Source organism: Silene latifolia, chromosome 1 (assembly GCF_048544455.1).
Source record: "Silene latifolia isolate original U9 population chromosome 1, ASM4854445v1, whole genome shotgun sequence".
Classification (NCBI taxonomy): Eukaryota; Viridiplantae; Streptophyta; class Magnoliopsida; order Caryophyllales; family Caryophyllaceae; genus Silene; species Silene latifolia.
Genome location: NC_133526.1, coordinates 137,635,249 through 137,646,103, shown reverse-complemented (window position 1 = coordinate 137,646,103; position 10,855 = coordinate 137,635,249).

Genomic DNA, 10,855 nt, shown 5'->3' with positions numbered 1-10,855 from the left:
CCTAAGGCTTGTGTCGTCGAAATCCAGAGTTCTTTACGCCGTTGAGACCGTCGCGTTATGGGTAACATCCTAGTACAATTTTTTTATTGTTTTGTTGATTTTGGTTTAAAACCTAATTGGGTAAATTGGGGGTTTTGGGAGTATTATGATATTAGATGGTGATTGTATGATTGTATGTTTGATAGGAGGTGATTTCATAGAGGAACGTTTATGATTCGATGTTGTGACAATTGTGCTAGTTGCATTTCCAGGTAGCGTTTCCTACTCAGTTATTGTTTTCATACGAGATGGTTGATTAGTTGATCATTGTTGATTAATGGTATTTGTCTATATCGTACTTGGATTGGTAATTGTTGGTGTTGTAGTTGGTTGTTGTGTTTGTCTGTGGTTACGAGGTGCGCCCTCGCCTGAGTGGATTAACTTGCGGGATTGGCTTCACGGCCTTGATTCGCCCCTTGTGGAACCCGCCACAAGAGGGGATTTGCACAATAATGAAGATGGGTTTGCGCTCGGAATAGATGAGCGGGACTTAGGTAGGAACGGCTGCGGTCCCCCACTGGCGGTGTGGATTACTGGTTGCGGCCGTAATCTGGCAGGACCAGACATTCAGGCTAGTCAGGTGATTGGTGATATGACGGTGTTGGAGGATTGTCTGTATTATTGTTGTTGCGTTATCTTATATTGTATAATCAGTAACTGTCCCCGTTTAATTGTTTTAAAAATTGTGGTGATCCATTCGGGGCTGGTGAGCAGTTATTGAGCAGGTATGATATGAATGCGCGAGGGATAGCTGGGCTTGAGTGATCACGAGTCGTTTAGAAGTCTTCCGCTGTGTCGTCAAACATTTTATTTACTTTACTTTGTTTTGGGATTTTGAATAGCTGTATCACTTTACAGTTTTGGGAATTTTTATGTAATCGCTTTAAACTTATCTATTAAAGTATGTTGTTTTATGGTGATATACATTGCCTCAGGTAACTGAGACGGTAACACATTCATCCATTAGGTGGTCTTGGTAAGGCACCTTGGTGTATGGGGGTGTTACAACGAGTCAAACCGAGTCAAACACAAAAAACAAACCTTACACAATGCTTCTATGCTATGTATACTCGATATACTTGATGGTCAAGTACAATCATATCATACAAAACCTAGGCTGGAACAAACCAAAAATTTAAATGTGTGATAGTGATAAGACAACTCGAAGACCTGCGGACATGCTCTCGCCTCTTCAAGCAGCTTTTACAGCCACGTCGCTCAAAATGCACAACACCACATAAATCCACTATAAATACCCCTCAAATGCCACCATTTGAATGTACGCGAGAGTCCGCCCCTTCTTTTCTCCCTTAAAATTCTAGACCTTGACTTCTCGAGTCAACAACTGACTCGTATTTTCGATCTACCGATTGAAAATTCGAGTCTTACACATTGTTTGGTACCATGATTGTGCATTAAATCACTTGACTTACCACTTCGACCAACTACACCACCACTAAAGCAAAGCAACACTCCATATTCTACAAAAACGGTTTTAAATCGAGTTTTCCGACTAACGAGTTTTTACACTGTCGATTTCTCGTCAAGCAACCTAGCATGTAAGTATGAGGTTGTAATTAATCCTCTTCTTTCATGTTCTTTTTATCTATTTTCATGACTTTAACATGATAAAACATGCATAACATGATCCAAAATACGGATTGATTGAGCCAAAACCGAGTTTTGACTGGAGACAGAGGCTGGTAGTCACCATTACCAACCTCGCGCTTCTTTAGGCATCCCCAGTCAGAACTCAAACGTGTTTGAATTCGTCTTTCCTCCATTTCATTTATTATTTGCAATCGATTTTTACCATTTCAAATATTTTAAATCATTTTTATGATGAGCATTTTTAACCATGAATTATATTCACCCTTGGCTCTTCATGCCGTGACGGTTTAACTCGTGACTCAGTGATAATATTTAGTTAATTACATTTTTTAAGCGTATTTTAAAGCTCTCTTATTCATTTGTTTACATTTGCAAAAAAACTTGTCAGTAATACATGGGTAATCATCCTTGGTTCTACATACCATGTCGGTTTAACCTGAGTATGATGATAAACTTTAACTAATTACAAAGCAATGAACTTAATATAATTAGTTCATATCAAGCATTTTTACACCTTCATTTAAAAAACTATTCATGTCAAGCCTTCAAAACCGAACCCAACATCGAATATTATCAAGACAATGATAATTATTCTTAGTCACGTTCTTCATATTAGCACAAAAAATGGTCTTAGCGACCTTTTCAACGAATGCGGGTTTTAACACCCTTTTGCAAACGATTTAACAAACATTTTCAACGACCAGGAGAAACCCCTTTGATCGTCACCAAGCTCGCGCCTAAACAGGCTCTCTGAATTCCAGTTTTCAAATCTGGGCAGACCGACTTGCATAGCGAACAGGCTCGTGCCTCAATGGCTGCCTGACACTGCTCCTGTCCCATTTCCAGCACTCGTAAAGGACGATCACGACTTCGGTTAACCTGAATACATACAGGACAAATCAGATTGATTTGTATCTTGCATGCAAATCAACATTAAATCAACATTTGTATCTTGTATGCCCTTTTTAAGACAAATGGATCATGTTAAGCACCATAAACCTAACTCGTTAAATGGATGTTTAATTTGTATCTTGCATGAAAATCAACATTAAATCCAACTCGACATCAATTAATTGATACTTGGATAAACAACCGACATAGAAAACCTCCCATGCTAGGTTTAAACTTGTGGATGCACATTCATGCATTTAACCCGTTTTATCAACTTTTGCACTTAACCAACCAAGATCGATCAGTAGAGACCGCTACCGTGGGCGGGATTGGGTGTTCCATTAAAGAGCTTCCATATACGTACCCTTACCTCTTACTCAAAAACTTTGGATAGTGGACGACCTTATTTACGGCGAACGAGAGTCATTCTAGCGAAAGGATGCTAAAAAGGGACGATTCCTTATCTTTAGTACCTATGTCAAGCATCGTTTTTTGCTTCATTTGACCGAGGTACAAAGTGGAGTTGAATTGTTTCCACGCATCCCATAATTGCTTGGTGGCGACTCTGAACATCTCTAGCAATCATTTCGAGGCCTTCGCAGACGAAACCGACCGATCTAAAGCGATCCGGTCAAAAGCATTTCTACGTCACTGAGCGTGGCTTTCCGACAGCTGCGTGTCCACAGATTGGCGTGCAGGTGGCCCATGTCCACAACCATACAAAAGGAGACAATGCTCTTACATTTCTGAAAACAAGACAAAAGACAATAAAGCATAAAGCAAGTTTCAGTTCTTTGTTGGTTTGTGCAGGAGCAATTAAAAACTTTGGCTTGTTTGGAGATTTTGTTGGTTGACTATCAGATGATGAACTCCTCGCATATCACCTGAATTTGAGTCTAAACAAAACTAATGTGCTAGTTGCAATCTTGGTCACCTGATTACTGAATGTTGTCTTCTGCTATTGATCTTTGAACTGATGAACATTGCTTTAGGATTAACTGATAATTAAAATACTTAAGACCGTTTGGAAGTGGCCTGATTATGTACATGTTGTTGTTGCTGGTTTGCTCACTTTAAACTAAGTTTGGACAGGGAACTAAAGCATCTTGAAACCCATGAACCAAAGACCTCGATCTAGTCCTGTCTGAGCCTGTTGTCTAGTTAGCTGGTATTGGACTGTTTTGGCTTACTATCCTTGTCAGGGACCTTGATCTTATTTTGACAGGGTCAGAGCCAAGGTTGGCTTGCTGAGCTCCTGCTCCAACCTCTCCTTCTTGAATTGGATTTGGCCTCAAATCCTCAGCATCTCCCTCTTCATCAGTTTCTTCATAGTAAGGTTAATTATAGTTCCCCTATATTAAAGGTGCCTTGAACCCCATATTCTCCAGGCAAGTTGAGCTTATAAGCATTTGGCCCAATCTTCTCGGTTATCTCAAATGGACCATCTGCCCTAGGCATTAGCTTGTTCTTCTTTCTCCTTTCAAGGAACCTTTCCTTCCTCAGATGGAGTCATACAAGGTCTCCTAGCACAAATTCTCTTGCTTTCCTAGGACCCTTTCTTACCATGTACCCATCAGTGGCTTTTTCAAACTGTTTCTTGACCTGAGCATGGATCTGCTATATCTGCTCCACCGTTTTCTTTTCATCATAATCAATTGAGCTCCTCTTCGCTGGTGCTAGATCAGTTGGCATTAAGGGATTCTCACCATAGACTACCTCAGACGGGCTTTGACATGTGCTGCTTTAAGGTGGTTTGTTGAATGCAAATTATACAGCAGCTAGTTTTAGATCCCAATCCCTTAGGGACTTGGCCACAGTGCACCTTAGAATCCTCCACAAAGTTTTGTTGATTGCCTCAGTTTGGCCATCAGTCTGAGGGTGGTGAGAAGTACTAAACAGCAGCTTGGTTTTGCGTAGCCTCCATAGAGTCCTCCAGAAATGTCCTATGAATTTGACATCCCTATCAGAAACAATTGTCTTAGGAACCCCATGAAGTTTGACTACCTCTTTGAAGTAAAGATCAGCAACACTCACTGCATCTTCAGTTTTGGTGCAGGCAATGAAGTGTGCCATCTTGCTGAATCGATCAACCACCACCGTGAGTGAATCCTTGCCTCTCTATGTTCTTGGAAGAGCCATGATGATGTCCATGTTAATATCTTCCCAAGCTCTCTGTGGGACTGGCAATAGTGAATAAGGACCAGTTTGAAAATAGGATTTAGACTGCTCACATGGTGCACACCTCTTGATAACATCCTGCACACCACCAAGCATCTTAGGCTAGTAAAACTGATCATGCAATATTTCAAAAGTCTTTTGTTGTAATACTACGGTTTTCTAGTCCTTACTTACTCGGTAGAGTAGGTCATACTTGACCGAGTAAGTCGTCGTGTGTTTCTGGACATGCTGCTGTACAGGGGCACTCAACGGAGTAGTGAGTTACTCGGCATAGTGGGGCATACTCGGCCGAGTACGTCAGGTACTCGACCGAGTACCCGGTCTGACACGTTAATTTCTGCGGTTTTGATTAAAAGGATTAGAGAAGTATAAATAGCGTGTTGAGAAGTTTCTAGTACGTTTCTAAATCATTATTTTACAAAACCTAACGACGTTCTAAACTCCTCTAATCATCTTATTCATTTCCTAAGCCAAAGGTGATCGATTCTGAGCTTTTGGATCTCGTTTCCCATGTCATCTAAGTTAGCAAGTCTCTAGTATTCCTAATCCGTTTATCATTGTTATTGTTAGATTTTGTGCAAACCCTAATTTGGGTTAATTTGGGGGAATGCTTTATAGTGATGGTATGTGATTATTGTGTGTAGGTGACGGTGTCATGGGGAATTGCCATTGGTTGTTTGTGTGTGCTTGGATTACATAAGGTAGGGTATCCCTACTCAGTTGACTGTATATTTAAGTATAAGATTGTGATTGTTTTACTGGCATGATTACTTTGACTGTTGAGATTATACCTTGGATTTGGCATGACTATATTGGTATTGTGAGCTTGGTTGTTTGATTGTCTGTGGTTCTCGAGGTGCGTCCTCATCTGAGTGGAGTCATCATCGGGAATGGCTTTACGCCCTTGATTCGTCCCTTGTGGTTCCCGTCACAAGGGGGATGTGTATATTAATGGACATGGGTTATTGCTCGTTGCGATGAGCGGGGCTTAGGTGGGGAAGGCTGGGTCCCCCACTTGCGGTGATGGTCTCCTGTTGTGATTGGAAACTGGCAGGTGTAACACCCCTAATTTCCATAATATAATTTTATAATTTTATTTTCCCATTTTTCATATTGTATTTTCCGGGAAAATATCCGTCTCTTATCTTTTGGGCTCGAAAAACGATGAAGACCCGCTCCTCCTTTGGGTCTCACGTGTTTTTGGTGTAGATGGGTGCGTTTTGGGCCTAAACCTAGAATAAACCCATTAGCTTCTCTATAAATATGAGGGGAAACCAAACCCTTGCTCTTCTTTTCTCATAATTCTCAAAACCCTAAACCTAAATTCTCTCCTCGTCCTTCCTCCTTGTGCCACGCGCCCCTTCCTAGGGTTACGTGCCGTTCTTCTTCTTTTCCTTCGTTCTTCATCGTTCTTTCGTGCTTAGATCGATCCTCCTTCTTGGATTTATCTATCTTCTTCGTAAGTTTTATGTTTTCACATAGTTTTATAGTTTTTATATATAGTTAGTATATTTATTAGATTTGTTATCTTTGGCACGTGGATGATTCAATAAAGGCGTGGAAGTTGCACCTGGAGAAGATGTTTATATCGTTGAAGACGATCTCTAGGGTTTAATTTGCTTAATAAAGTAACTAGGTGTTTTCTTTTAATTGTGTTTATGCCAATTGATATAATTAATATGATTTAATGAATGTTTTGCATGATTAGTACATGTTTGATTGTTTATTATCATGATTAAATATGTTTCACATGTTCGTATATGTTTTTATGTAATAATTATATGTCGTATGTTGTTTATGTGTTTATTATGGGTGTCATGAGCGTAATTCGGGTTTCCGAATCAAACCCTAGTGGCGGCATGATAGGCGGCCAAGAGTTCTCTCCAGAGTTATAGCTAAAGCTAGTGTAACATTGATGATGATTCAAGTGTTATAGCTGAAGTTATGGCTCAAGGTTATGGTTAGAACTAGTATAACTTTGTGTTTCGTGTCAAGGTTATAGTTGAGGTAAGTATAACTTCAAGTCGTATATGTTGAAGTTATAGTCGAGGTTACTATAACCTCGCATCCAGAGTTTATGTTATGGTCAGGGTTACTATAACATTGAATTGTTAATGTTAAAGTTATAGCTGAAGTTACTATAACATTGGTTACTTGTACTTGTTTCATATGTTGTATTGTGTTCAACTTGTTATGTCCTTATGTTTGTATATATCTTTGGTTACACTTATTCATATGATAAGTAGGATGGTCAGTTATACTACCCTATGAGTTGAGTCGTGATGTTGTTCACGCATGTTAGTACAGTCGGTTATACTGTGCATTTGTGGTTTAATAGTCTGAATAGATGACGGTAGTATCAGTTATATACTATCGGAATGAACTAACGCTACCCGTTGATGCGGGATTTGTTTGGTCTATGTTCGGGGGGTAGCAGAGACAATGGTTATACGCTCTGCTCCCCGAGTGTCGTTCGGTTTACCGAGAGTCTGGCCAGGTCTTAGACATATAGGCAGTGGTTAAATGCTATACATAGTACCGTGGAGGCAGTGGTTATACGCTCCACACCGATGGAGGCAGTGGTTATACGCTCCGTCAGCTAGAGGCAGTGGTTATACGCTCTGGTAAGTTAGAGGCAGTGGTTATACGCTATAACGGGCGTTCGCTCTATTCGCTATGCTTGATTGCTAGCTTTGTGCCTCCTGTTGCTGTGGATTGTGTGTCACCATGTTTGCTATGCTTGATTTCTAGCTTTGTGCCTTAGGTTGTTGTGGGTCATGTGTCACTACTAGTCTTGTAAGTGTTCATGGTCTAGTGGTTGCATACGGTCTAGGTTTGCGTGATTGCATTCGTTTAAGTTTGATAAGTCATGGTAAGATTTGTTGGGTCTTTCATGAATATAGATGATCTCGCATGTTTACTAGTTTTATATTTCATTTGTTAATGATTGTAGATTATATTCAATTGTTGTAAACATGATTGGGAGAGCATCTAGTTACTCCCGATTGAATTGTCGACCCCCTTCTCAGGTTGTTCAGGTTCAACGCTTGTTGCTGTTTGGTTGATGCTTGCTTGGGGAATGTGCGAAGCGAGCTTAATAATAAAATAGGAGTTTTCTTTTAAGTTTTAAGAACCTTTCGAATAATGTATTAGTTGTTTTGGATTTAGTAGCGAAACGGATTGGTCAGGTGTTTCCGCCACCTTGACCTTTTTATCAGTATCGTACTCTGATATTTACTTTATATAAGGTTTTTCCTTTATTTTATAATCCGGGTTGTTACAGCAGGGCTACACACTTCGGTGTGTAGTCGGTTACTGGTTACAGATGGAGTTTGGAGGAATGTGTGTGGATTGACTTGGATGTTCTTTGTTATCTTCCTTATCTTGTTTATACAGTGAACTGACCCCGTTTATGTTTTATAAAACTGTGGTGATCCATTCGGGGATGGTGAGTAGATATTAACAGGTGATGATTTTATTATTTCTGCGGGATCGAGGATGGGAGTGTCATCACCTAGGGTCTCAGCTTCCGTTGTCACGAGTCTTTTTATACTTTGAGCTTTAGTTGGTTTATATTTCTTTATACTTTGGATTTCGGTTTGGAATCATAGAATAAGTTTAACTTAAAAGTTATTAATTGTTCTTTGATGGTCCCTATTGATATACTTACCTCAGGCAACTGAGATGGTAGCACCTTTATATGCCAAGGTGGTCCTTTGTAAGGCACCTGGGTATATAGGGGTGTTACATTTGTACTCCAAAGTATCCAGCAAGACCATTGCAATGAGCCTCCTTGATCAGCAATCCCACATAAGGTCATTTAGGAATGCACGTTCTGTTTCCTAAGAACTAGAATCCATTTTGAACCAGATATTTGCTCCCCTTCTTAATTTCACCTGAATTGCTGTAAATTCCATTCTTCTTGTAAATCAGGATCATCAACATAGAATTCTTTCAAGTATTCAAATCCCAGCACCCTTTTCTCCATGAAACTGATCATAATGTATTTTCTCGATAATGCATCAACAACCACATTGTCCTCCCCCATAATAAACTTGCTGAAAAATGAGTACAACAACAACAAAAACATCAGAGCCTTAATCCCAAAATGATTTGGAGTCGGCTGACATGAATCGTCCTTTTGAACCGTCCATGGGTGAACGCACGCCTCAAAATGCGAATAAAAACAGGGGAAGATGAAAAACAAAAAGGAAGAACGAAAATGTAATGGAAATTCAAGGTAAACTTAGGGTTTTAAAATCGAATTCCGGCTTTCTTTTATAAAAACTTAAAATTTAAATCGAGAGAAAATATTAAAACGATTTTTAAAAACCAAAACAAAATTAAGGATCCGGAATGAACTAGGTAAAATCTATAGGAAAGTGGTTGGTAAAAAAGTATAATAAAGGAGAGAAGAATAAATAATTTAATTTCTTTAAATTAAATAAAAAAACACTAAATATGTCAAAAAACATCAAATACTAAAAATCCACATGTATCATTTCCCTCCATTGTGCCCTCTCCGTCACCATACTCTCCTTAAGCCCTAGAACTCTCATATCGTGGTCTATCACTCTCAACCATGTCTGTCTCGGTCTACCTCTACCTCTAGGGACCTTTTCTGTTCTCCAAGTCTCCAGCCTCCTAACTGGTGCGTCCATAGGTCTCCTTCTCACATGGCCAAACCATCTTAGTCGGTTTTCCATCATCTTATCCTCTATTGGCGCCACTTTTACCTTTTCCCTAATCACCTCATTCCTTAACCGATCTTTCCTTGTATGTCCGCACATCCACCTCAACATGCGCATCTCCGCCACACTCATCTTTTGAATGTGACAATGCTTCACAGCCCAACACTCGGAGCCGTAAAGTAAGGCAGGCCTAATTGTTGTGCGATAAAATTTTCCCTTTAATCTTTGGGGCAAATCTTTATCATATAGAAACCCTGAAGCACTCTTCCATTTCAACCATCCCGCTTTAATTATGTGAGCCACATTTCTGTCTAACTCCCCATCTTTTTGAATAATAGATCCTAGATATCTGAAGAAATCCGAACCCTTAACAACATTCCCATCGAAAATAATACTCCCCGCCTCTGTCGATCTCAACCCCGCCACCTTAGTGAACTGACACCTCAAATACTCAGTCTTACTCCTGCTCAGCCTGAATATCCCTTGTCAACTCATCCATAACTATAGCAAAGAAAAAAGGACTAAGTGCGGAACCTTGATGCACCCCAATGGTAATAGGAAATTCTTCCGTTCTCCCAACATTAGTGCGAACACTTGCACTAGCCCCCTCATACATGTCCTTTATGAGGTCAACATATTTTCGCGACACACCCTTTCTCCCCAAAGCCCACCAAAGTACTTCTCTTGGTACCCTATCATATGCCTTTTCCAAGTCAATAAAAACCATATGTAAGTCCTTCTTCTTATCCCGATGGTATTCCATCAACTGTCTCATGATAAAAATCGCATCCATAGTCGATCTTCCGGGCATAAATCCAAATTGGTTATCCGAGATGTCTACACATCTCCTAAGCCTTTGCTCGATTACCCGTTCCCATAACTTCATCGTATGACTCATAAGTTTAATTCCCCGATAATTGGAACACTCTTGAACATCACCTTTGTTCTTGTACAAAGGGACAATAGTGCTTCTCCTCCAAGCCGATGGCATCTTGTTGCTCCTCCAAATCTTGTTGAAGAGCATGGTTACCCATTCGATCCCTTTCTCCCCGAAGCACCTCCAAACCCCTATGGGGATACCATCCGGTCCTTCTGCTTTCTTTGACCCCATCTTCCTTAACGCCTTTCTAACTTCACTCTTTTGTATTCTGCGAACAAATTCCCGATTAACCATGCTTGGTGTTACCTCTACATCCCCAAAACCTTGTTCCTGGTGTCCATTGAATAAATTATCAAAGTAAGAACTCCATCTAGCCTTTATTTCGTTATCCTGAACCAGAACCTTGTCGTCCATATCTTTCACACACCTAACTCTCCCAATATCTCTCGTCTTTCGGTCTCTTATGCGAGCCAGTTTATATATATCCTTCTCTCCTTCTCTCGTGTCCAACCTGGCATACAATTCTTGGTTAACTTTTGCCCTCGCATCCCGTACGGCCTTTTTA